This window comes from Gorilla gorilla, chromosome 17 (genome assembly GCF_029281585.2).
Source record: "Gorilla gorilla gorilla isolate KB3781 chromosome 17, NHGRI_mGorGor1-v2.1_pri, whole genome shotgun sequence".
Taxonomy (NCBI): domain Eukaryota; kingdom Metazoa; phylum Chordata; class Mammalia; order Primates; family Hominidae; genus Gorilla; species Gorilla gorilla.
Window position 1 is genome coordinate 80,634,650 of NC_073241.2, and position 21,417 is coordinate 80,656,066.

The following is a 21,417-nucleotide window of genomic DNA, read 5'->3' on the forward strand; positions in this document are numbered from 1 at the left end:
GAACAGTTGGCTGCCTTTGGTTGACATTTGCTGATTGGCACAAGAGTAGGTTATAGTCTGTTTACATATCCAGTTAGGTCACAGTTCCCTATGCATGGAGAAACCTTTAGGCCAAGCCTAAAATATGTAAGGAGGCAGTTTTAGGTTAAACTTGATTTAACACGTGGTTCTTGCTGAAGTACAGAGGAACATAAATGGCCCAAAAGACAAAGCTCCAAATCTCGACAACATTAAACATTTCTCCCTCCTCAAGGGTAAAAAAGGCCTAGTTTTTGCAGACATGGAGCCAGCCTTCACACAGGAGTTGGGCATGGAGGGAGAACACATGCTTTCATTCTTCCCTTTGGAGTTAACACCAAATCCTATCCCAAGGCTAGATCAAATGGCTTCTTCTAACATGGAAAGAAAATAAAAAAGGGTAAAGTAAGATGAATTTTATAGGAAAAATACAATTGGAAAACTCAGTATACTTTAAATTTTGTTCTTGGCAGGTAGTCCTTTCAAATGACACCTGGCTTCTGCCATCTCCTGCTTTTCTTCTCTTGCTTGCTATGGTGTAATGTGCCATGGGATCTGCCAAAATGCAGGTGGGCTGTTGCATCCCCCTCAGTCCTCGATCACCAGGTGTCTTGTCAGTTCCATGTGGAGGTTCCTTGGTGCTCAGGCTGCCAGGTCCATTCTGAGCTCCAACTATGCCAGCAGCCATCTGAAATAGTAGGACTCTCGAGTGAAAGAGACTGAAACCAATGCTAGCTGCTCTCAACACAGTAGGGGCATTATTGGCTCACCTAACTGGGAAGTCCAAGAAGGGAGCCACATTCATAGGCAGCTGGACCTTGCGGCTCCTTGGACTGAGCACTCCTCTTCGCTGTGCATGAACTCTCCTGGCTTTCTTTCTCACAAAACTTTGCTCTTGGAGCTGCTCTAAGCCCATATTCTAGTTTCAGTTCTGAGTCCTGGAGAAAGACCTCTCTTTCTCCCAGAATCCATATATCAACTTTTATGAGGGGATTTCGATGGGCTTTGCTGGGATCACCTGCCCTTTCCAGAACTCATCAGTGTGGCTAAGTGAATGAGAAGCTCTGATTGGCCAGACCTGGCTATCTGCCTTCTTTGTGACTGAAGGGGGTTGTGCTGGTCCTGTCCAGCCCCCAGAATGGGTTTCCTCAAGGAAAGAGAGGTTCTGGAATGAGAAAGAGGGATTCTGGCAAAGCCAAAACAAGAGCTGTCTGCTGGAAACCTCAAACAGAAATCATTTGTGCCACACTTTGTCACCAGGCTACAAAACAGGGAAGCCATATTAATAACAGCTATATCATAAAATATAAGAATTATGTATTACCATGTGCCAGGCATTTTTGCCAGGCATTTTTGCCACGTGCTTTATGCATTCTTGCATTGAATCCTTACAACAATCCTGTGAGGTACATAGTTTAGCCATCCCATTTTCAAGTGAGAAAACGGAGGCTTGCAGTGAGCGGCTTGCCCACGTCACACGCTGATACTCCTTGTCTTACAGAGGCTTGACTAACAGCTCTTTCAGCTTTCACTCAATCCTCCTCCTCATTCTTATGATTTACTGTATCCTTTTTAGAGCTCAGGCATGAGTTGGAGGAGGCTCAGAGACAGACATTGTGTGATACTGAAAATCTCCTTCAACTCTTACCCTTCTCCTCAACTCCCAGAATCTCTCTTTCTTTAGGGTAAGTTATTTCCCATAGGGCTTTTTGGGGGTTTTAGAGCAAACACTGTTATGGTTCTGAGGTGGAAATCCTGGCCCCACTCACTCCCACTCCTCTGGTAGATTAGAGTGCAGAGCTTCGTGGGTTCTGTTTTCAGTTCTTGTAGTCTTGGAGTTTTCTATACTGGACTCCTGGTCTTGTTTTCCAGATGACACCAGAGAGGGGAAGTGGCTCACCTTAGGTCACACAGCTGGCTTGCAGCAGAGCTTTTACCTTTTCATTCTCGCTGTATGATAGGGCATGTCCCGGCCTTGCAGTGAGTGCTGCAGTGACCCCTGACTCCCCTGCCTCTGTATTCTGTTGGTGCAGTGTAAAGTCCTCTGGACTCAGAGTCAAAGCAGTTGGATTCCAAGCCTGGGTTCAACACTGCCTATTGAGAGATTTTGGATAAGTCTCTTCTCCGAGCCTCAAGTTGTCCTTACCTAAAATTTGAGGTCATCACATCAGCTCTGTCTACCTAAATGTATTATGGAAGGGCTAAAATCAGGTGAAATATATGAATTGGAAGCTGGATTGTCCTCTACAAATGTTTTTGCTGTATTTTAGTGTAACTCACTGTAAGTCTTCAACAAATATTTTCTTATTAAATGGTTGAATGCAGAAACACTTCTTTCTGAATCAGTTCCTGAGCCCTGCAGCAATATCCAAATAGTATTTTCTCTGGATTTTGGCTGATAATGGTTATTCACTTGTACTCTCAGAAAGTAATTCCAAAATGATATTTAAGTTTTCTTTCTATATTCTCAAGGCAGGTTACTGGGTATTTGCTTAGAAAATGCAGGTGTAATCCACAGTGGTGGGGCCAGTATGTTTTATAGACCTTTCCTGATTAAAAATGTTAACTCGTTTGGGAATCTGTGCAAGTTGATTTGGGACTCTGCCTCGCTGGTGGCATGACAGCCAGAGAAACCAAATGAGCACAATTTAATCTGGTCCTGGGCAGGAGGAGCTAAAATGAAATCCACCTCGTTGTGTCCTTTGGGTTTTTATGTGTCAGTGAGTCCTGGAAATGTGTCCTAAGAGACATTGCAAAAATGGATAGCTCAGGTTTAACCCCTTGTTTCCTCTGTGCGTAGAGCCCATCCGCTCGGATCTTCATGATCACAGTCAGAGGGCTTCAGAATCGTCTCCTTGGGTGGGGCACTCTTTATCTTCCCAGCCTGGCTTCCAGATTCATAGTGGACACTTTTATCAAATTTTGTACCCTGAAATCCCATTTTCATTACACCACTCTTTGTTCAAGAATCTTCAGTGTTTTGATACTGTTCAAACACCTTTATCTAGTGTTTGAGGAATTCAAGTATCTGGTCTAATTGACCTGTCCAATGCTGTCTTCCATTTACCTTCTCTGTGAATCCTCAACTCCGGAGTAACCAAGTCTATTCTCTGATCCACAAATGTCCGATGTCCCTTCTTGGGGCTTTGCAAACACCCATTGCCGCCACCTGTGGTGGGTATCCCTCTTCTTTTCCCAGCTTTACCTCCATTGACCTCTTCAAATCCTATATATCCTTAGGGCTCTTCAAATTCTTCCTCCTTCCTGAAACCATCCCTAACAGCTAGGTCTTATAGACGCTTTTCTTTTCTCTGAACTCTGATCGCACCTATTGTCTACAACTTTAGCTGCCCATCTATGTATCCAGCCATCTATTTGATCTAATAGGATTTATTAAGTCAATTTTGTAAACTTATTGATGCAAGGAGTATGTATTATACCGCTGGATTTCCTCCAAAACAACTTATTCATTCAAAAAGTATCAACTTGTGCTAATCAAGACTCTTCTGGTTGAAAGTAAGAGAAATTTACTTTAAGGTAGACTTGTGCCCACCGATCAAAAGAAGGGGGGAATCATCGGTGAGATTTGGGAACTCAAACTGTATTTTTAGATTATCTTTTTCTCCCCTTATGTCTTTTTGGTAGGAAAATGGCTACTGAAAGCTTCAGGTTTACATCTTCGTAGTTTAGCAAACATTTTGGGAAAAGGCACATGTGTGAGCATGTGCACACCTGTGCATGAGTGCATGTGCCTCTCCCTTCATCTATAAATGAATTCAGGGCTGAATTGAACCTGCTTGGATTATTCATTCTTCTTGGCCATTCACTGCTCCCGGGGTGTGAGGTGCTATGACTGGTTCTGCCTGGGTCACATGCCCTACTCTGTGGCTGTACATAGTTTGAACTAGGCTTTGTTATCTGACAACCTTACCATGACCAGCGGAATATGGAAAGAATCAATTCCCCCAACAGAAATCCTCCACATATGTCAGCCCAGAACTCTACATATGGTAAATGCTTGATAAGAATTTATTGACTGAATGATTTTTAATCATTCTTAAATGATCAAAATGACTTCAAAACTAACTCAAACTCAGGATTCCAGGATATTATTGTTAAAACTTATTGAAATCCTCCCCAGTGATGTCTTCCTTTTGGTGTTGGTTTTACCCTGGGGTATTAAATAAATAGTCTAACTCTATTAGACTATTTCACACAAGAGAGCCATGTGAGCATTAAAGACAGCAGTCTTGTTCCCTTTAAAACATCCCACTTTCAGAATAAACACTCTCATTTCCTTAAACTGCTTCTTATATGCCATGTTTTCCAAATACTGCCATGCTGATCGTTCTTTAGTTTTTCACTACCTGGCTGAGATGTGGCTTCTAGAACTGAGCAAAATTTTTTGATGTGCTATGACTCTGCTTCACCTCACTAATCCTTTTATCCCAATATTTCATTAGAATGTTTTTGCAACCATGTCATTGTGCATATAAGCTCTTAAAATAGGCAATTAGCGAAAATCAGACCTGGCATCCATTTTTCAGTCCTCTTGCATTTGGCTTGAGGTGCTCAATTTGGGGATCCAATTGGGTGACAGCTCCTAGCCCTGCTGAATCTCCTGATCACCTTTCTAGCAGCCCAGCAGGTGCTGATACAGGGAAGAAGCTGATGATCCAGGTTCCTTGAGCAGTTCAGGCTGTCATCCTGGTCCTGGTCCCCTCCAGGCCACATTGATCTAATTTACCTGCCCTTCAGAACCAGCAACCAGGAATGACCTTACTTAGATTATATTCTAGGGAAGGTAAACTCATTCAGGCAGATTGAAGGACAAATCAATTGTATTCGTTTTCTAGGGCTGCTGTACCAAAGTACCACAGACTGGGCTTAAGCAACAGAAATATATTTTCTCAATGTTCTGGAGGCTAGAAGTCCAAGATGCAGTTGTCAGTAGAGCTGGTTTCTTCTGACATCTCCCTTCTTGGCTTGTAGATGGCCATCTTCTTCCTGTGTCTTCACATGGTCTTTCCTCTGTGCCTGCCTGTGTCCTAATCCCCTCTTCTTGTAAAGACACCAGTTGTATTAGATTAGGGCCCACTCTAATAGCTTTATTTTACCCTAACACCAGCCAACCAAATTAAGGTGTCATGTGCATGCGTGTGCACCTATGTGTAGCAGTGGCAGAGAATGGCTATAATCACAGGGCAGGAGAGCTAAGGTGGAAACATTGGATGGCTTCATTGAAGCCCAGAGTTAAGATTAATTCACATGCTGACCATTGCAATGCTGGGCATTGGTTTTTTCCCCCCCATTCTTATTTCCAAGGACATCAGGCCCCAGACTACTGTGAGATGAGTCAGGGAATCAATGACCAAGTTTTTCACCTAAAAAGAGCTTTTCAAGACTCTGGGTCAACCCAAAGGCACATTAATAGAAGCTCTTAGTTAATATTTTTTCAGTGATCAGGATGATGGACTAGCAAGTGGGCCTGTTAGGTTTGCTGGTGACACTGTGGACATCATTAAATAACATGCAAATCATTAACTAGGAATGTAGACAGGGTGCCGAGACTTAATCGTTTTAATTTCTACCCATGGGTAAACCTCGCAGCAAAAATGTCCTCACCCCTGGCATGAGGAACTGCTCTGAATGCAAAGTTTGACTCAGCCAGCTAAGTAAAAGAAACTGTAATGGTCTCATTTCTATCTTTTTGAGTAATGATATGCCAGTTTCCCAATAAATTGCATGAAGGTGAACAAGAAAAATAAGTCTTTGACCTTTCTCATTTATAAGCACACTTAGATATTTCTTCTCATATCTTATGCTGGCCACAGAGCTTTGCATAGAAGATTTAATTTCCTGCTGCTGCAGGCATTAAAATGGATCAGACCTCCCTTCCCCTGAAACCTGAAGCCATCCATGTGGCTTGTCATTCACGGTATGGAAAGACAGGACTTGAATTAGGGGTCCTTCCTTTCTTAGCAAACTCTTCCCAAAGCACAGAGAAGACAGATGCTCAGTGAGAAAAATTTTGAACGCTGAGCAGTGAAATATGGCAGTCATATCCGGAGGGTGATGAATATCTTTTATCCAGATAAATGTACTCATAATTTGTTAGTTTAATTACTGCAGCCTTGCAAAGTCTTGAGCCAGTAATTCCTTTTTCAACAAATTAGAGGCCTTAAATAATTCTGTGGGAAGATAAATCCTTCACTCTGGTTTTTGGACATTTCTCTGAAATTTATTTCCAGAACTCAGCTGGGTGCCATTAACATTTTGGTGCAATGACTCTGGTCACATTATAGTCTATAAACATTTTTTTTTGGACTAGTTTTTGCATTTCTTTCTTTCTCTTTTGGTTTGAGACAAGGTCTCACTCTGTCGCCCAGGCTGGAGTACAGTGGTGTCATCATGGCTCACTGCAGCCTCAACCTCCAACTCAAGCAATCCTCCTAACTCAGCCTCCTGAGTAGCTGGTACTACAGGCATGTGCTACCACACTCAGCTAATGTTACTATTTCTTGTAGAAACGGGATCTCACTATGTTGGCTAGGCTGGTCTTGAACTCCTATCCTCAAGTGATCCTCATGCCTTGGCCTCTCAAAGTGCTGGGATTACAGGTGTACACCACCATGCCCAGCCAGCTTCTTCATTTCTAACATTGATGCATAAATTTCCTCTCAGTAGTTCCTTGCCCAGCTCCCCGCTTTGGATATGAGAAAAATTTCATCTTTTCCAAATGACCAGCAGCCTTTGTTCCAAAAGAAGAAAGGAAGGGAATCCTCCTGAAACCCCACCCCGGTCCTGAGTCTGAAAGAGAGAACCTAGTGAGGATACACTGTCCACTGGAAATAGCAACCACTCTTCACCCCATGCCTCATCCCAAAGCCTGGAGACCAGAAGGATCAGGTTTGCATTTCTAAAAGATATATGCTTTCTCCTCTACCTTTTAATTTCTGCATAGTTTCTCTATTTTGCTTATGTCTTTCTTTCCCTCAAGTGAGAGCTGGTTTAGCTGGCTTTCTGTCAATCAGAAATTGCTGTTAATTGGCGTTTCTCTGCTTTGCAAGCAGAATGATAACTGATATTTATAATGATATTCTGGAGGCTCTGCAAGATCCTGAAGGGTCTCATGAATTCTCAAAAAATGATTGACTTCTGTGCAGTATAATTTTAGTGTCAGGTGTATTTTATGGTTATCTGATTCATTGCAAATTGGTTGTCCATGTATGGGATATAACTTTCTGTTTTCCAGAGTATTTATTAAGTGGAATCCAATATTCTTTTTGGAGAGATGGAAAACAAGACTTTTTCGATTTGGAAGCTTCTGATGGCAGGAGAGGGGTCAAGTGCAATGCTTGTTTTTGTTTCTGGTGTGTCTAGCAGGCACTCAGAGGGTGCCTACTGGCTGATTGGGTGGTGCAGGAACATGGGTAGCTATAGGTTTGCTAAAGGATTATCCTCTAAGCAGGCCTGAACTGGAGGCCTGAATATTCTTGTTAAACTTGAAAGCTCAGATAGATGGGATCAGAACAGGCTGCAAAAACCTACAAGTTAGGAAAACTCACGCATAGAGCATGCAGGTCAGAACAGACAAAAAGATCCCAATCCAGGGGTTCATGATGTTGAGAACAGTTCCAGAAGGTGGAAGTACAAGGCAGATAGTGGGCTACACAGCTTCCCATTGTGTCTGAGTGACTGTGGGGTCACTTTCTGTCACCCACAATCATGTGGGACCAAAGATGCCAGACTACTGAGGTCTATGTGGGATCAAAAGATGAAGTTGACTGGGTGCTGAGACTATAGCAAGGCAAATCAGCTGTTTTCTTTTCTCTTTGTGATGGATTCTGACTGTAGCAGCCAAAGTGATCATGTGTCAGTTGATTTTGATGGCTAAGATGGCCAAATGCATCTACTCATCTTTGTCTAGTTTGCATGCACAGACAATACCTAAAGTCAGTGCCATTTCACTCCAGGCTAAACTCCTTGTATTCTGTGGGAGAACAGTATCCTTATTATATTTATCTCTCTATGGCTATATCTATATCTCCCTTGAGTTGTATTAAGTAACACTGACATTTACTGTTCTCACTGGGTCAGGACACTTGTGTAACAGAGAGGGGATGAGAAAGTTCATTGTCCCTGTTTTGTATTTATAATTCTGTATTAAAAACCACCCAGAAGTATAGTGCCTTAAAACAATGACTTATTATTGTTTCTCATGAGTTTGAAGGTTGACTAGAAGTTCTTTCGATGGTCTTCTTTGTGGTCTTTCCTGAGGCTGCATTCAGTTGGTAGATGGGCTGGCTGGATGATCTAAGAAGTCCTCTCTCCCATGTCTGAGGCCTTGAGGGTTGCTTGTTGGCTGGAGCACTCCTCTACATGGCTTGGTTTCCTTCCAATCTCCTCGCTCTCCCTCCAGCTCTCATTCCATCTTCCTGGGCCTCTTCCCGTGATGCTTCTCTTCAACAGAATAGCCTGGACTTCTTTATAGCATGCCATTTGGGTTCCCAGAATCCAAAGGGAGAAGCCACCAGGACAAGGCCTTAGTGTAGATTTGGTCTGGTGTAACTTCTATGTCCTTGGATTGGTCAGAGTAAGTCATGGGACCAGCCCAGATTCAAGAAAAAGGGAAATAGTTCCCCATTCTTGATGAGAGGAGAAGCAAATAACTTGTGGCCGTCTTTGATCTATTACATCTTCTTTCAAAAACTGATGGTCAGCCAAGGTGAGAAATACATTACTGTTTACTGATTGTTGTGAGGATTAAATGAGATTGGCACAAACACAGCATTCAGGTCAATAAGTGGTTATATTCATCTGGATTTGGGGATCAACACTCATGGGGAGAGACTGTTTTCAGGAATCTGTAATACAGGGGTATAACATCTTTCTGTTGATTGTACTTTAGTTATTTCCAAATGAGGATTAAATGAGTCAACATATATAAACTGCCTAAAGCAGTGCCTATAACACGGTAAACATGCAGTAAATGTAAGCTATAATTATTATCATCATTATTATTGAATGGCAATAATTTCTAAAAGCAAAACAAAACAACCACCCACTTTATATGCAACCCACCTTCCTGATTATGAACAAACTTCTCCCATTTTAGTTATTTTTACTTTTGTGTACCAGAATCCTAGGAGTGTTTATAATCTTACAGATCATTTAGACCAATTTCTTCATTTCACAGAAGAAATTTAAAGCCAAATTTGGGCAAGTGACTTGTCCAGGTCTTGCAGCTAGCTAGAGAATTAGTACCAGATCTCAAGGATCCAAGCTTCCAACTGATGGCTCTTACCACCCCACCCCAAGAAAGTGCTAATTCATTTGATTTTAAAATTAATAGCTGGAAATACAAAGCTTCATTTGGTAGATATAATACATTTAAATAAATAGTTCAGTTTTATATATTAAACTGGGTGGGTCATGTATATTGGAGGAAAGAAAAAATGGGGAAGATAGAGGATGAAGAAAAACTGGCATAAAAATGGAAAAAGTTAGAGATGGAAGAAACATACAGAAGAACAGAAAGAAGGCTAAATAATTTAAGATGATTTAATGGCAATGCTGGAATTGTTGGGTGTTATTGGGCAGAAATTGGTTCTACCTGTTTCCCTAACTTTCCTTTTGTCTGGTATCCCATCCCTTTCTTTGAGCATGCCCCTCCCGACTCCACCCTGGTGGCTCTGATGGTGCCATTACATCACCTTATTTTCATGGCCATAAGTATTGGTCCATGGGGTGGAACCTGGAACCAACTTGGTCAGTTAGAGTCCTACTCTAGGGTTGAGATATACTCTAAAGCAGTGAAAGGAAATCATCTTGAGCAAGACTGCCTTGCTTTTTACCATTTTTTAGTGAAATCTAGCATAGACGGAATAGCTTTGCCAATCTTCCTTAGAATTTACCTTGGGCATATCCTCCACCATCATATATCCTGCTATTTCTTTACTCACTTATTAAATGTTTCATGACCATTTGCTATGCACTTGGCACTGTAATACCTAGTTCTTTCACCCATAGAATTTACAGTCTGGTGTGTGAGACAGACAATGAAAAGGTAAACTAACAGAGGATTATGAGCTGTGATAACAGTCTTGTAGTAGGCTAAATAATGGCCCCCAAAGATGCCCACATTCTATTCTACAGAACTGAGAATGCGTTATCTTATGTGGCAAAGGGACTTTGCGAATGTGATTAGTTAAGGATTTTGAGATGGGGAGAGTGGATAATCCTGGATTATCTGGGTTGGTCCAATTTAGTCACAAGGGTCCTTATAAACAGAGGCTGAAGGGTCAAATTCAGAGAAGGCAAAGTGATGATGGCTGCAGAGACAGAGGTTGGAGAATGCTATGCCACTGGCTTTGAAATTGGAAGGAGACCACAAACGGAGGAATCCAGGTGGTCTCTAGGAGCTAGAAAAGGGAAGGATGAAGGTTCTCCCCTAGAGCCTCCAGAATGAATGCAGCCCTGGAGCTGACCTGACTTTAGGACTTCTGACCTCCAGAGGATAAATTTGTATTGTTTAATTATTAAGTTTGTGGTAATTTGTTACAGAAGCTTCAAAGGAAATACAAGCTTCAAAGGAAAATAGAGGATGATGTAAAAGAATAATATGGGGAAACTTAATAAGATTAAGGTGTCAGAGAATACCTTTCTGAAAAAGTTTATTTTGGATAAGACTTAATTGAAGAGAAGGAGCCAGCCTTACAAAGTGTGTCAGGGGCTGGGAATCGTATCCAGGGAAATAATGCTGCAAATGACTTTAAAAGAGACAGCTCTGATTGTTAGTTATAGCAACTGAAAGAAGACTTATGGGGTAGGATAAGAAGAGGAGCATGGTGTCAGATTGGGTCAATTGATTCATAAATATCCATATTGCATCAGATGAGGTTGGCCGAGTCACAGATAACCTGTATCTACTATCAAGATGGATAGTAGAAGTCCTCTCTTCTGCTTGTCTTTCTAGATCCTTCTTGTCTTCCCACTTAGCTTCAACTATATCCTTGTTCCAAAGCCTTCCATGACCTTATCAGATTTTACCAATCTCCTTCTTTCATCCAGACTGTGCTCCATTCCTCAAACTGGGATCCGTGGACCTCCAAGGACTCAGATTTATCCTTGAGGAGGCATCCTGAGATTTTCTGAGAATGTTCTAATTTCAATGCTAAGTTTTAAAATAATATAAGCCTAGGTCTCATCTGAATGCATATGCCTCAGTTTCATCTTAAAATTTCAGTGCCTTGGTGGTACCAACTGAAGGTCAAATGATGTCCAGGCTAGCTAAATAAACAAAAGCTTCGAGGAAGCTTAAACAGAAAAGAGTGGAGGGAAAAGTGGAATGATCAAAGGGCACATGGCAGTGTCTGAACCTGAATGGTAGCAGGCAGCACCATGCTGGCTTTGCCAGCAGAGGTGTTAATGAATTCTCTCTTGGTCCAAATCAACTTGTAACGATTCACTACTAGTAAATGGATTTTAAGTAGGTCAATGGAAATCTTTTTTCTCCAAGTTTTGCATTTCCTACTAAGTTGATTATCTATCAAAATAGTGCATCGGTGATTAAAAGTGAGTTCATTGAAACTCACTTGGTGATTAACACAGTGGTGATAATGAACTCAATGACAATGATTCAAAATATGACTTGTCATGTTCAGAATCAGATCCATCTTAGAGAAGGTGGCATGAGAAAAAAATTAAATACAAAAATTGTATCCATATTGGGAACAAGTGAAAAAGGAAATGTTCAAATTCATTTTTCCACTAAAATTCCCAAGAGTGTCAATCAAGTTTATGTAAAGCATTATCAATTATTACACTAAATACACACCATTTTACATTTTATTGATTTTGTATTTTTATTTGTATATAATTGTTATGTTGTGATTTTAATCTGTAAGTATAAAGATTTTATAAATCATTTTCTGTTTGCATAGACTTAAGTAACATAACAAAATATAATTTAAGTCAACACTGGAGATCTGTGAAAAATATTTTTCTTTCAGAAGGGTCCATCTATTACTGAGGTTTGAGAAATACTGATTTGCAATATTCATACTGATATATTTTTGAATTGCTAGTGTTATTTACTGAATGTTTTTGTCCCCCCCGAAATTTGTATGTTGAAGCCTTAATCACCAATGTGATGGTATTTGGAGACGGAACCTTTAGGACATCATGAGGGTGATATTAGTGGCTTTATAATAGAAGAAGCTGGGCGCAGTGGCTCCCACCGGTAATCCCAGGACTTTGGGAGGCTGAGGCAGGCGGATCAGTTGAGGCCAGGAGTTCCAGACCAGCCTGCTCAATATGGCAAAACCCTGTCTCTACTAAAAATACAAAACAACAACAACAACGACAACAATTGGCTGGGTGTGGTGGCATGCGCCTGTAATCCTAGCTACCTGCTAGCTACTTGGATGGCTGAGGCATGAGAATTGCTTGAACCTGGGAGGCAGAGGTTGCAGTGAGCCGAGATGGCACCACTGCACTCCAGCCTGGGCAACAGAGTGAGACTCTGTCGAAAAAAAAAAAAAAAAGAAAAAGAAAAGATAAAAAGAAAGAACTCTCTTTCCACTATGTGGAAACATCAAGATCCTGGACTTCCTAGCCTCCAGAGCTATGAAAAATAAATTTCTGTTGTTTACTCCTGAGTCTATAGTATTTTGTGATTCTAGCCCAAGCTGACGAATATAACTAATTCTTAAATTGTTAAGTAACCGCTAAAGAGGGTGGGAGCTCTCTCAGGTGATGGGCAAGTCTACAAGTTTTCTGAAAATCCACAGGCCCAGTGGCAGTGCTAGGCACATACAAGGTGCCCAGTAAATACTTGGATAATGTTTTAATCATGCCTTTTTATTTTTCGTATTTCTGATACTTTGTTACCTGGGGCCTTGGTGACCTTAGAGAGACCGCCCCTCTTGGGGCTAGTTAATTGCTAGAGATAACAAACAACTCACCTGCGAGTGTGCCTTTCATGTGTAGCTTAACCAATCCAGAGCTGCACCTCCCATTCCTCTTAACACTCTCAGCCATCTGCCCCAATCACCCCAGAGCCAGGTACAAGACAACTAGAAACAGCCCCTACACCCTGGAGACCGCTGAAATTATTCAAACTAGCCAATCCTAAGTCTGCTTACTCCATCTCATCTGTTCCTCCCAGGGAAGCAGCATAAAGCCTCTTGCCCATATTTTTTTTCTTGCACCCTCTGCCTCCTGACTAACCCTGGTGCTTCTCTGTGTGGCTCCCATGACATGACACATCTCCCATCTCCTCTTCTGTGACTAACAGACGTTTGTGAGTAACAGACGTATCTCTTCAATGGCAGCGGTCTCCTGATCTGTTGGCTTCACCATACCTGAATGATAACAAAAACTACATTTTAAAACAGGGAATAAATACAAAATCATGTTGCTCTAGATGCTATAAAAAATATTGTAATTTTCCCACCACCAGAGAGAAAACCTCTTGTTATTGGTTTAATTGTATTTGTGCATCTGCACTGCAGGAATGTAAGATCCTTTAGGGCTGGGATTGGGTATGGATTTGTACCTGAGCCAACTACACATCTAGGGCTGAGCAGGAATAGATTTTTTAAAAACATTAAAAAAATTGATTTACCAAAAATTTTGCTTTTACACAAAACAAATTGCCTCAAAGAGGCATCTTGCAACTCTATCCTACGTTTCATGTTTCTGTTAACTGAACTGATTAGCCCCAGCTTAACAATGGATGGGGTTCAAAACGCCCTGCTCCAATGGAGAATTCCTATTCCCTGCCAGGTCCCTTCCTTTCCCCCTAAGGACTCACTGTGTCTCGCTCTGTCTGGGTGCTCTCTGATCTCAGGACAGCACAGCCCCAACTCCTCTTAGAAGCCACCTTGACCTCTCCTGCCAGTGGGGATCTTCGTCTTCTTTGAGCTGAAGCACTCTCTGACTTCTAGTACCCATCTTTCCATTTTATTTCCCACCAAGTATTGTTTGTTTTCTTTGTTGCACAGTTTTGACAAGTGTTTATAGATTACCAAACTGCTCTCTTCCTCACCCTCCCCACGTTGGCCCCTGTCCCTGGCCAGGACAGCTCCATCCTACCCAGGGTCCAGGGCTTGAAATGCTAGAGTCCAAGTGGCACAGATGGAAACAAACTGACTGCATAGATAGCATCTTACAGGTTTCATTTTCAAAATCTCTCTTGTTGAAAAAGTGCTCCACAGTCTCCTCTGGTCACCAGTCATATTGATTTGTGTTTATACTTTTGGATTTCCAGAAACTACTGACATTAACAGAGGAGGTTTATGAGCATATTTGTCAGAAACAAGAGTCTCTCAAATCAAGATCTAGCTCTCTATAAGTAGTATCATCCATCGCCTCCTGGTTGTTTCCCCTGTTGTTTCCCCTGAGGACTTCCCACAGGGGCATTAAGCTCATCACCCCAGCAACCTGGACACTTTGAACTGTGCTTTGGGCTTCACTACCTACATGTTTTTTTTTTTATTATTATTTAATTTTTTTTTTAAGAGACAGGGTCTTGCTATGTTAGCCAGGTTTGTCTTGAACTCCTGACCTCAAGCAATCCTCTCTCCTCAGCCTCCCAAAGTGTTAGGATTATAGGGGTGAGCCACTGTGTCTGGCTGTCTCCTATAGTTTATGGGAAAGGGTGACCAGATGTCAGCTCTGATGATGCAAAGTGGAAGATTCTCTCTCCAGAGCAGGCAGCCTACAGCCTGTACCAAAGCCTCTTCTTAGAGAAATTTCCGTGGTATTCCAAGGTTGTCATGATGGGGCCCTCTGTGTAGCTGCAGTCAAAAGGTGGCTGGTGGCACAAACCTAATCTCTCACTCTGCTTAAAACCCATAGCTCTTCTTTGCCAGATGAGTCAGTCCAGGTTTGTTTTTAAATTTTTTAAAAAGACTAAACATTTCATTTTTAGATAATTGTAGATGCAAATGCAGTTTTAAGAAATAATTCAGAGAGAGCCCCTGTACTCTTTACCAAGTATCTCCGTTGGTAACTGCTCCCGTGGCAAAATTAGAGCCCAATAGCACAAATTTACCATGACGTCCTAGAGCAGGGTTGGGGCAGGGCGCACTAGCAGAAGAAGTGTGGGTGCTGCCTCCTTCCTGCCAGGAGAAGGTAGAATTCCAGGTCTCAATTCAGCCTCCATTGGCTCCCAAAACATGGGTGCTTCTTATAACTGCTGGGTGGGAGTGGAGCTCTGGGTCCCCATGTGGTCTTCACTGAGAAAGCTTGGGGGATTTGTTATTGCCCAATGGGAACAAGAGTCCCAGCTTCCCACTGGCCTCTCTGACACCATCCTGAAGCTGAGTTTGGGGCATATTGTTATAGCCTGGTGAAGCGGAAGTCCAAGCATCTCACCCAGCCTTCATTGGTGTGGGTGGAGGTGGGCCATACTTTTTTCTTTTTTTTTTTTTTTTTGATTTTTTAATGTCACTTTTATTATTGATTGATTGATTGATTTTGAGATGGAGTTTCGCCCTTATTGCCAAGGCTGGAGTGCAATGGCGCCATCTTGCCTCACTGCAACCTCCGCCTCCTGGGTTCAAATGATTCTCCTGTCTTAGCTTCCAGAGTAGCTAGGATTACAGGCATGCACTACCACACCCGGCTAATCTTTGTATTTTTAGTGGAGACGGGGTTTCAACACGTTGGCCAGGCTGGTCTCGAACTTCCGACCTCAGGTGACCCACCCGCCTCAGCCTTCCAAAACGTTGGGATTACAGGCCTGAGCCACCTACATGTGGGTAGTGAAGCCCGGCCAAAATGTCACTTTTATTTATTTATTTATTTATTTTTAGTATTTATTGATCATTCTTGGGTGTTTCTCGGAGAGGGGGATGTGGCAGGGTCAATAGGATAATAGTGGAGAGAAGGTCAGCAGATAAACACGTGAATAAAGGTCTCTGGTTTTCCTAGGCAGAGGTCCCTGCGGCCTTCCGCAGTGTTTGTGTCCCTGGGTACTTGAGATTAGGGAGTGGTGATGACTCTTAACAAGCATGCTGCCTTCAAGCATCTGTTTAACAAAGCACATCTTGCACCGCCCTTAATCCATTTAACCCTGAGTTGACACAGCACATGTTTCAGAGAGCACGGGGTTGGGGGTAAAGTTATAGATTAACAGCATCCCAAGGCAGAATAGTTTTTCTTAGTACAGAACAAAATGGAGTCTCCTATGTCTACTTCTTTCTACACAGACACAGTAACAATCTGATCTCTCTTTCTTTTCCCCACATTTCCCCCTTTTCTTTTCAACAAAACCACCATCGTCATCATGGCCCATTCTCCATGGTCGCTGTCTCTTCGGAGCTGTTGGGTACACCTGCAGAAAGGCTGTTGCTTCACACTTGGAAGATCGCACAGCGGCCAGGCAGAGGCGCTCCTCACTTCCAATGGGCCATACTTGTTTCTCTTTGGTTGGAATAGAGCAGTTGTTGTCTAAATGCTTTTTGTCTTTCTAGGCTACCCATTTCCTGGTCCTTTGGCTAGAGAGAGCAGGCTTTTGTAGGGCTGATTTTGTCTGCACCCCCTGGCATTTCTATGTTGCTGGGTACATCAGCAAGTCTAGGATATACAAGACCAGAAGAAAATCTGGGGGACTCATCGCCCAGTCATTGCTTGGCTGCTCCTTCCCGGTCTGCCTTTTACTCTGCACTTTTCAGATTCTTCTTATTTATAATACCCAGGACTTTTAGTCGACTTAGCTGGAAGAATAGGAAAAAATACATCTACTCCATGTTTTTGAAAGTAGAAGTTCCCAGGTGTCTTTTTCAGTTTTAAACATGAAACACATGATCTGTTCCTTGCCGAGTTCTCTGATACTCTCGTCACATCTTGCTTCATGCCTGAGAGACCAAATATACAAACCGACAATGACCAGGCCACATGTAAAAATAGAACTTTGACCCACATCCTGCAGCAATCTGCTCAGGAAACCAACTTTTGATCTACAGTAAGCAATTCAGGAAGCCAGCCTGCTAGAAGTCAGACTTCCAGGAAGCCAGACTGCTGTCTTTAGTGATAATCCAGGAAACTAAACAATACCCTCTGTAACAGTCAGCCTCAAATGGCCAGGGCCTGATTAATAATGGACAGCTTTCCTAACTTTTGTCCTTGCTTTCAACTTAGTGCCAACCAGAGAAGGCCAAATGATGCACTCACCCCTAACTAATCATGTAGGACACCCTGCTTCTATTAGCCCTGTTACAGCTTCCCCATGCTGACAGCCTGCAATCAGAGCACACCTGAAGCCTTCCCTGTTTTCCACTACAAAACTTTCCTGCTTCTCTGTCTGCCTTTGAATCTTTGCCCAAATGTGAGTAGCTGTGCTGACTCCCTTGATAAGGCAATCTCAGAATAAACAGCCATTATTATTATTTTTTTAATTTAAAAAATTGGACTTTGGGAGGCCGAGGTGGGTGGATCACAAGGTCAGGAGTTCGAGACCAGCCTGACCAACACGGTGAAACCCGGTGTCTACTAAAAATACAAAAATTAGCCAGGCATGGTGGTGTGCACCTGTAATCCCAGCTACTCAGGAGGCTGAGGCAGTGGAATCACTTGAACCCGGGAGGCGGAGGTTGCAGTGAGCCGATGTCATGCCACTGCACTCCAGCCTGGGCGACAGAGTGAGACTCCATCTCAAAATAAATAAATAAATAAAATAAAAATAAATAAAAAATCAGTTTTTTTAGGTACATAGCAGATGCACATCTCATGTACCCACATTAGATGTGGGTACATAGCAGATGCACATCTCATGTACCCACATTAGATGTGGGTACATGAGATGTTTTTATACAGACATGCAATGTGTAATAATCACATTGGGGTAAATGGGGTATCTATCCCCTCAAGCATTTATCCTTTGTGTTACAAATAATCCAATTATATATTTTTAAGTTATTTTAAGATGTATAATTAAATTATTTTGGTTGTAGTCACCCTATTGCATGATCAAATACTAGATCTTATTCATGCTTTCTAACTATTTTTTGTACCTATTAGCCATACCCACTTCCTTCCCCAGCCCCCCACTACCCTTCCCAACCTCTGGTAACCACCCTTCTACTATCTCCGTAAATACAATTGTTTTAATTTTTAGGTCCCATAAATAAGTCAGAACATGCGAAGTTTATCTTTCTGTGCCTGTTTTTTTCACTTAACATAATGACCTCTGGTTCTAACCATGTTGTTGTAAATGACAGCCTCTCATTATTTCTTGTGGCTGAATACTAGTCCATTGTGTATATGTACTACATTTCCTTTATCCATTGATCTGTTAATGGACACTTAGGTTGCTTCCAAATCCTGGTTATTGTGAATGGTGCTGCAACAAACATGGAAGGGCAGATATCTCTTCAATATACTGATTTCCTTTCTTTTGGGTATACACCCAGTAGTGGGATGGCTGGAACACATGGTAGCTCTATTTTTAGTTTTTTGAGGAATCTCCAAATGGTTCTACATAGCAGTTGTATTAATTTACATTCCCACCAACAGTGTATGAGGATTCCCCTTTCTCCATATCCTCGCCAGCATTTGTAATTGCCTGTCCTTTGGATATAAGGCATTTAAACTAGGGTGAGATGATATCTTATTGTAGTTTTGATTTGCATTTCTCTGATGATTAATGATGTTGAGTATCTTTTCTTATACTTGCTTGCTATTTGTATGTCTTCTTTTGAGAAATGTCTAAAATAGCCTTTGCTTTCCTCATTTGGTTAGTCTTGGTTTATTTCCACACTCTCTTTCTAGGCTGCCCATTTCTTGGTCCTATGGCTAGAGACAGCAGGCTTTTTTGTTGGCACCTGTTGGTATTTCTTGGTTGCTGGTTGCATCAGCTTCAAGTCTGGGATATATGAATCCAAAATAAATAAATAAATAAATAAAGGAAAAATCCAGTGAACTCATTACTATGTCATTCCTCAGGTCCCAAGGGTCCTAAAGTCCCTTGCTGAGCTGCCTTCTTCTCTCCACTCTTTGGAATGTTGTTATCTATAATGTCCAGGGTTTTCAGTTTTACTTAGTGGGAGGAGTAGGAAAAAGTACACTTACTTCATCTTTTTTTGGAAGTGGATGTTCCCAGATGTCTTTTTCTTTTTTAAACGTGAAATATCATGCTCTGACCCTTGCTGACGCCCTAGCACTCTGCCATATCCTGCTCCATCCTGATGCTCAAAGGCCAGGGTCTCCTATGATACAGCCCTACCATCTCCCTTGCTGGCCTACACTGCATAAAACATACACTTATGTAGTGTTTATATGTATTAGGCTTGGTCCTGAGCACTTTATATATGCTAATTATGCATGAAGTCTATTATTATAAAGAAACCAACGCCAAAAATATTAACCAATTCACTTAAGGTCCCCTAGCTAGGAAGCTGCAAAGCCTGGATTTGGACCCAGGCAGCCTGGTACCGAGGCTCTATTCCTACTAGCTCCACTCTGCTGCCTCTCTGCCTCTTCCCTGGCCAGCAGTCCTGGTTGTTTAACCAGCGTACTTATATGTGGGTCAGAATCCCCTTGGGGCTTGAAAACACAGATTGCTGTGGCCTACCTCCAGAAATTCTGATTCAGCTGGTCTGGGGTGGGGCTTGAGAATTTGTATTTCTGACAAGTTCTCAGGTGATGCTAACATTGCTCTCTAGGGATCACACTTTGCGAACCAACAACCCTTTCCATGTTTTCCTTCACCCCGATTTCCTCTGCTAATTGCTATGCAGCCTTTAAGATTCAGCACAGGTATTACCTCGCTTGATTTGACTACTGTTACTTCTGCCACCCTTAGATATTCCTCTTAAGCTTCCTTAGCGGCCTCTCAGCATCTTGGTCATTGTTATTTACCAAGTTGTATGGAAATCATCTCTTCATATGTCTCATTTCCATCCCCTGACCCCTTGAGGGCAGAGAAGTCAGTGCAGACCCAAGTCTCAACTACTGTGATCTTTGCAGAATTACCTGGGTTGACTGTTAAAAATGAGATTCCTGGGCCTAGCTCCCTGAGTTTCTCAATTAGTAGATCTGGGATGGGGTCTAAGAATCTGCACTTTAAAGAATCAACTTACATGATTCTGATGCAGTTGGTCCACTTTTAGAAATTGCCCTGGAACTTTGCATTGTGTTTGGTACTAAATAAGTGCTCAATAATTATTAATTGGATTTACTGAACTCAACTTTGAAACAAAATGGCAACCTCTTATCTTCTTTTCTATACTTTCTCCCTACCAGCCCCCAACTCCCACGATGGATGTTTTTAGTACCTGCCCCTCTAATACCTAATCCCTCTCTTCTCTTCTCCAAATCATTTCTTTCTTTTTCTTCCAGTCAGAACTTTCATTCACATGTGTGATATTATAAGAAATACATACTTGTTCTTCATCGCTTGTTCCTGACACAGAGCTCCTAAAATCTTTGTAATTTCTGGAATGATGGGGATAATAGAATTGTCTTACACAGAGCTCCTCAAACCCTTGGAATTCGCTGGGTGATAGAAGCATCTTTTTGTTGTTGTTGTTGTTTGTTTTTTCTTGTTTGTTTGTTTTTGAGACGGAGTCTCACTCTGTCGCGAGGCTGGAGTGCAGTGGCGCGATCTCAGCTCACTGCAAACTCTCACTCCCTGGTTCAAGCAGTTCTCCAGCCTCAGCCTCCTGAGTGGCTAGGATTACAGGCACGCACCACCACACCCAGCTAACTTTTGCATTTTTAGTAAAGACAGGGTTTCACCATGTTGGCCAGGATGGTCTCGATCTCCTGACCTCATGATCTGCCTGCCTTGGCCTCCCAAAGTGCTTGGATTAGAGGCGTGAGCCACTGTGCCTGGCCCAGGAGCATCTTTTGTTCTACTGAGATGACTCTTGGTGGTCTCCTGAATAGCTTCAGGATGGGGGCTGGTCACTAGAAAGACCAAGCCATAATTAGAAGCTTGGAGTTTTCAGCTCTCCCCTATCCTCTGGAAAGGAGAAGAGGGCTGGAAATTGAGTTAATAATTGACCATGCGTATGTGATGCAGCCTTCATAAAAATCCCTAAAGTATGGCTTTTGGAGAGCTGCTGGGTTGGTGAGTGCATCCATATCCAGGACGAAGGTGCATCCCAACTCCACAGGGAGAGAAGCTCCCGTGCCTAGGAGCCTTCCAGACCTCGGCCTATATACCTCTTCAGACCTGGCTGTTTATTCATATTATCTGTAATATCCCTTATAATAAACCAGTAAAAGTGCTTCCCTGAGTTCTGTGAGCTGTTCTAGCAAATTATTGAACCAATTTATAGCTGCTTGGTCAGAACTAGGGGTGGCCTTGACTTGCAATTGGCATTTCAAGTGGAATGCTGTTGTGTGGAGTGAGCCCTTAATCTGTGGGGTCTGTGCTAACATTGG

The 21,417-nt window shown here is 42.2% G+C and overlaps 1 long non-coding RNA gene across 1 annotated transcript in view; it reads left to right on the plus strand.

Moving 5' to 3' along the window:
* Positions 1 to 1,578: 1,578 nt before the first annotated feature.
* Positions 1,579 to 21,417, plus strand: part of LOC134757399 (uncharacterized) — a 41,026-nt gene continuing 21,187 nt past the window's right edge. The window contains exon 1 of the long non-coding RNA XR_010131287.1: positions 1,579 to 1,703. This is a non-coding gene — a long non-coding RNA (uncharacterized lncRNA). The remainder of the gene's footprint in view (positions 1,704 to 21,417) is intronic.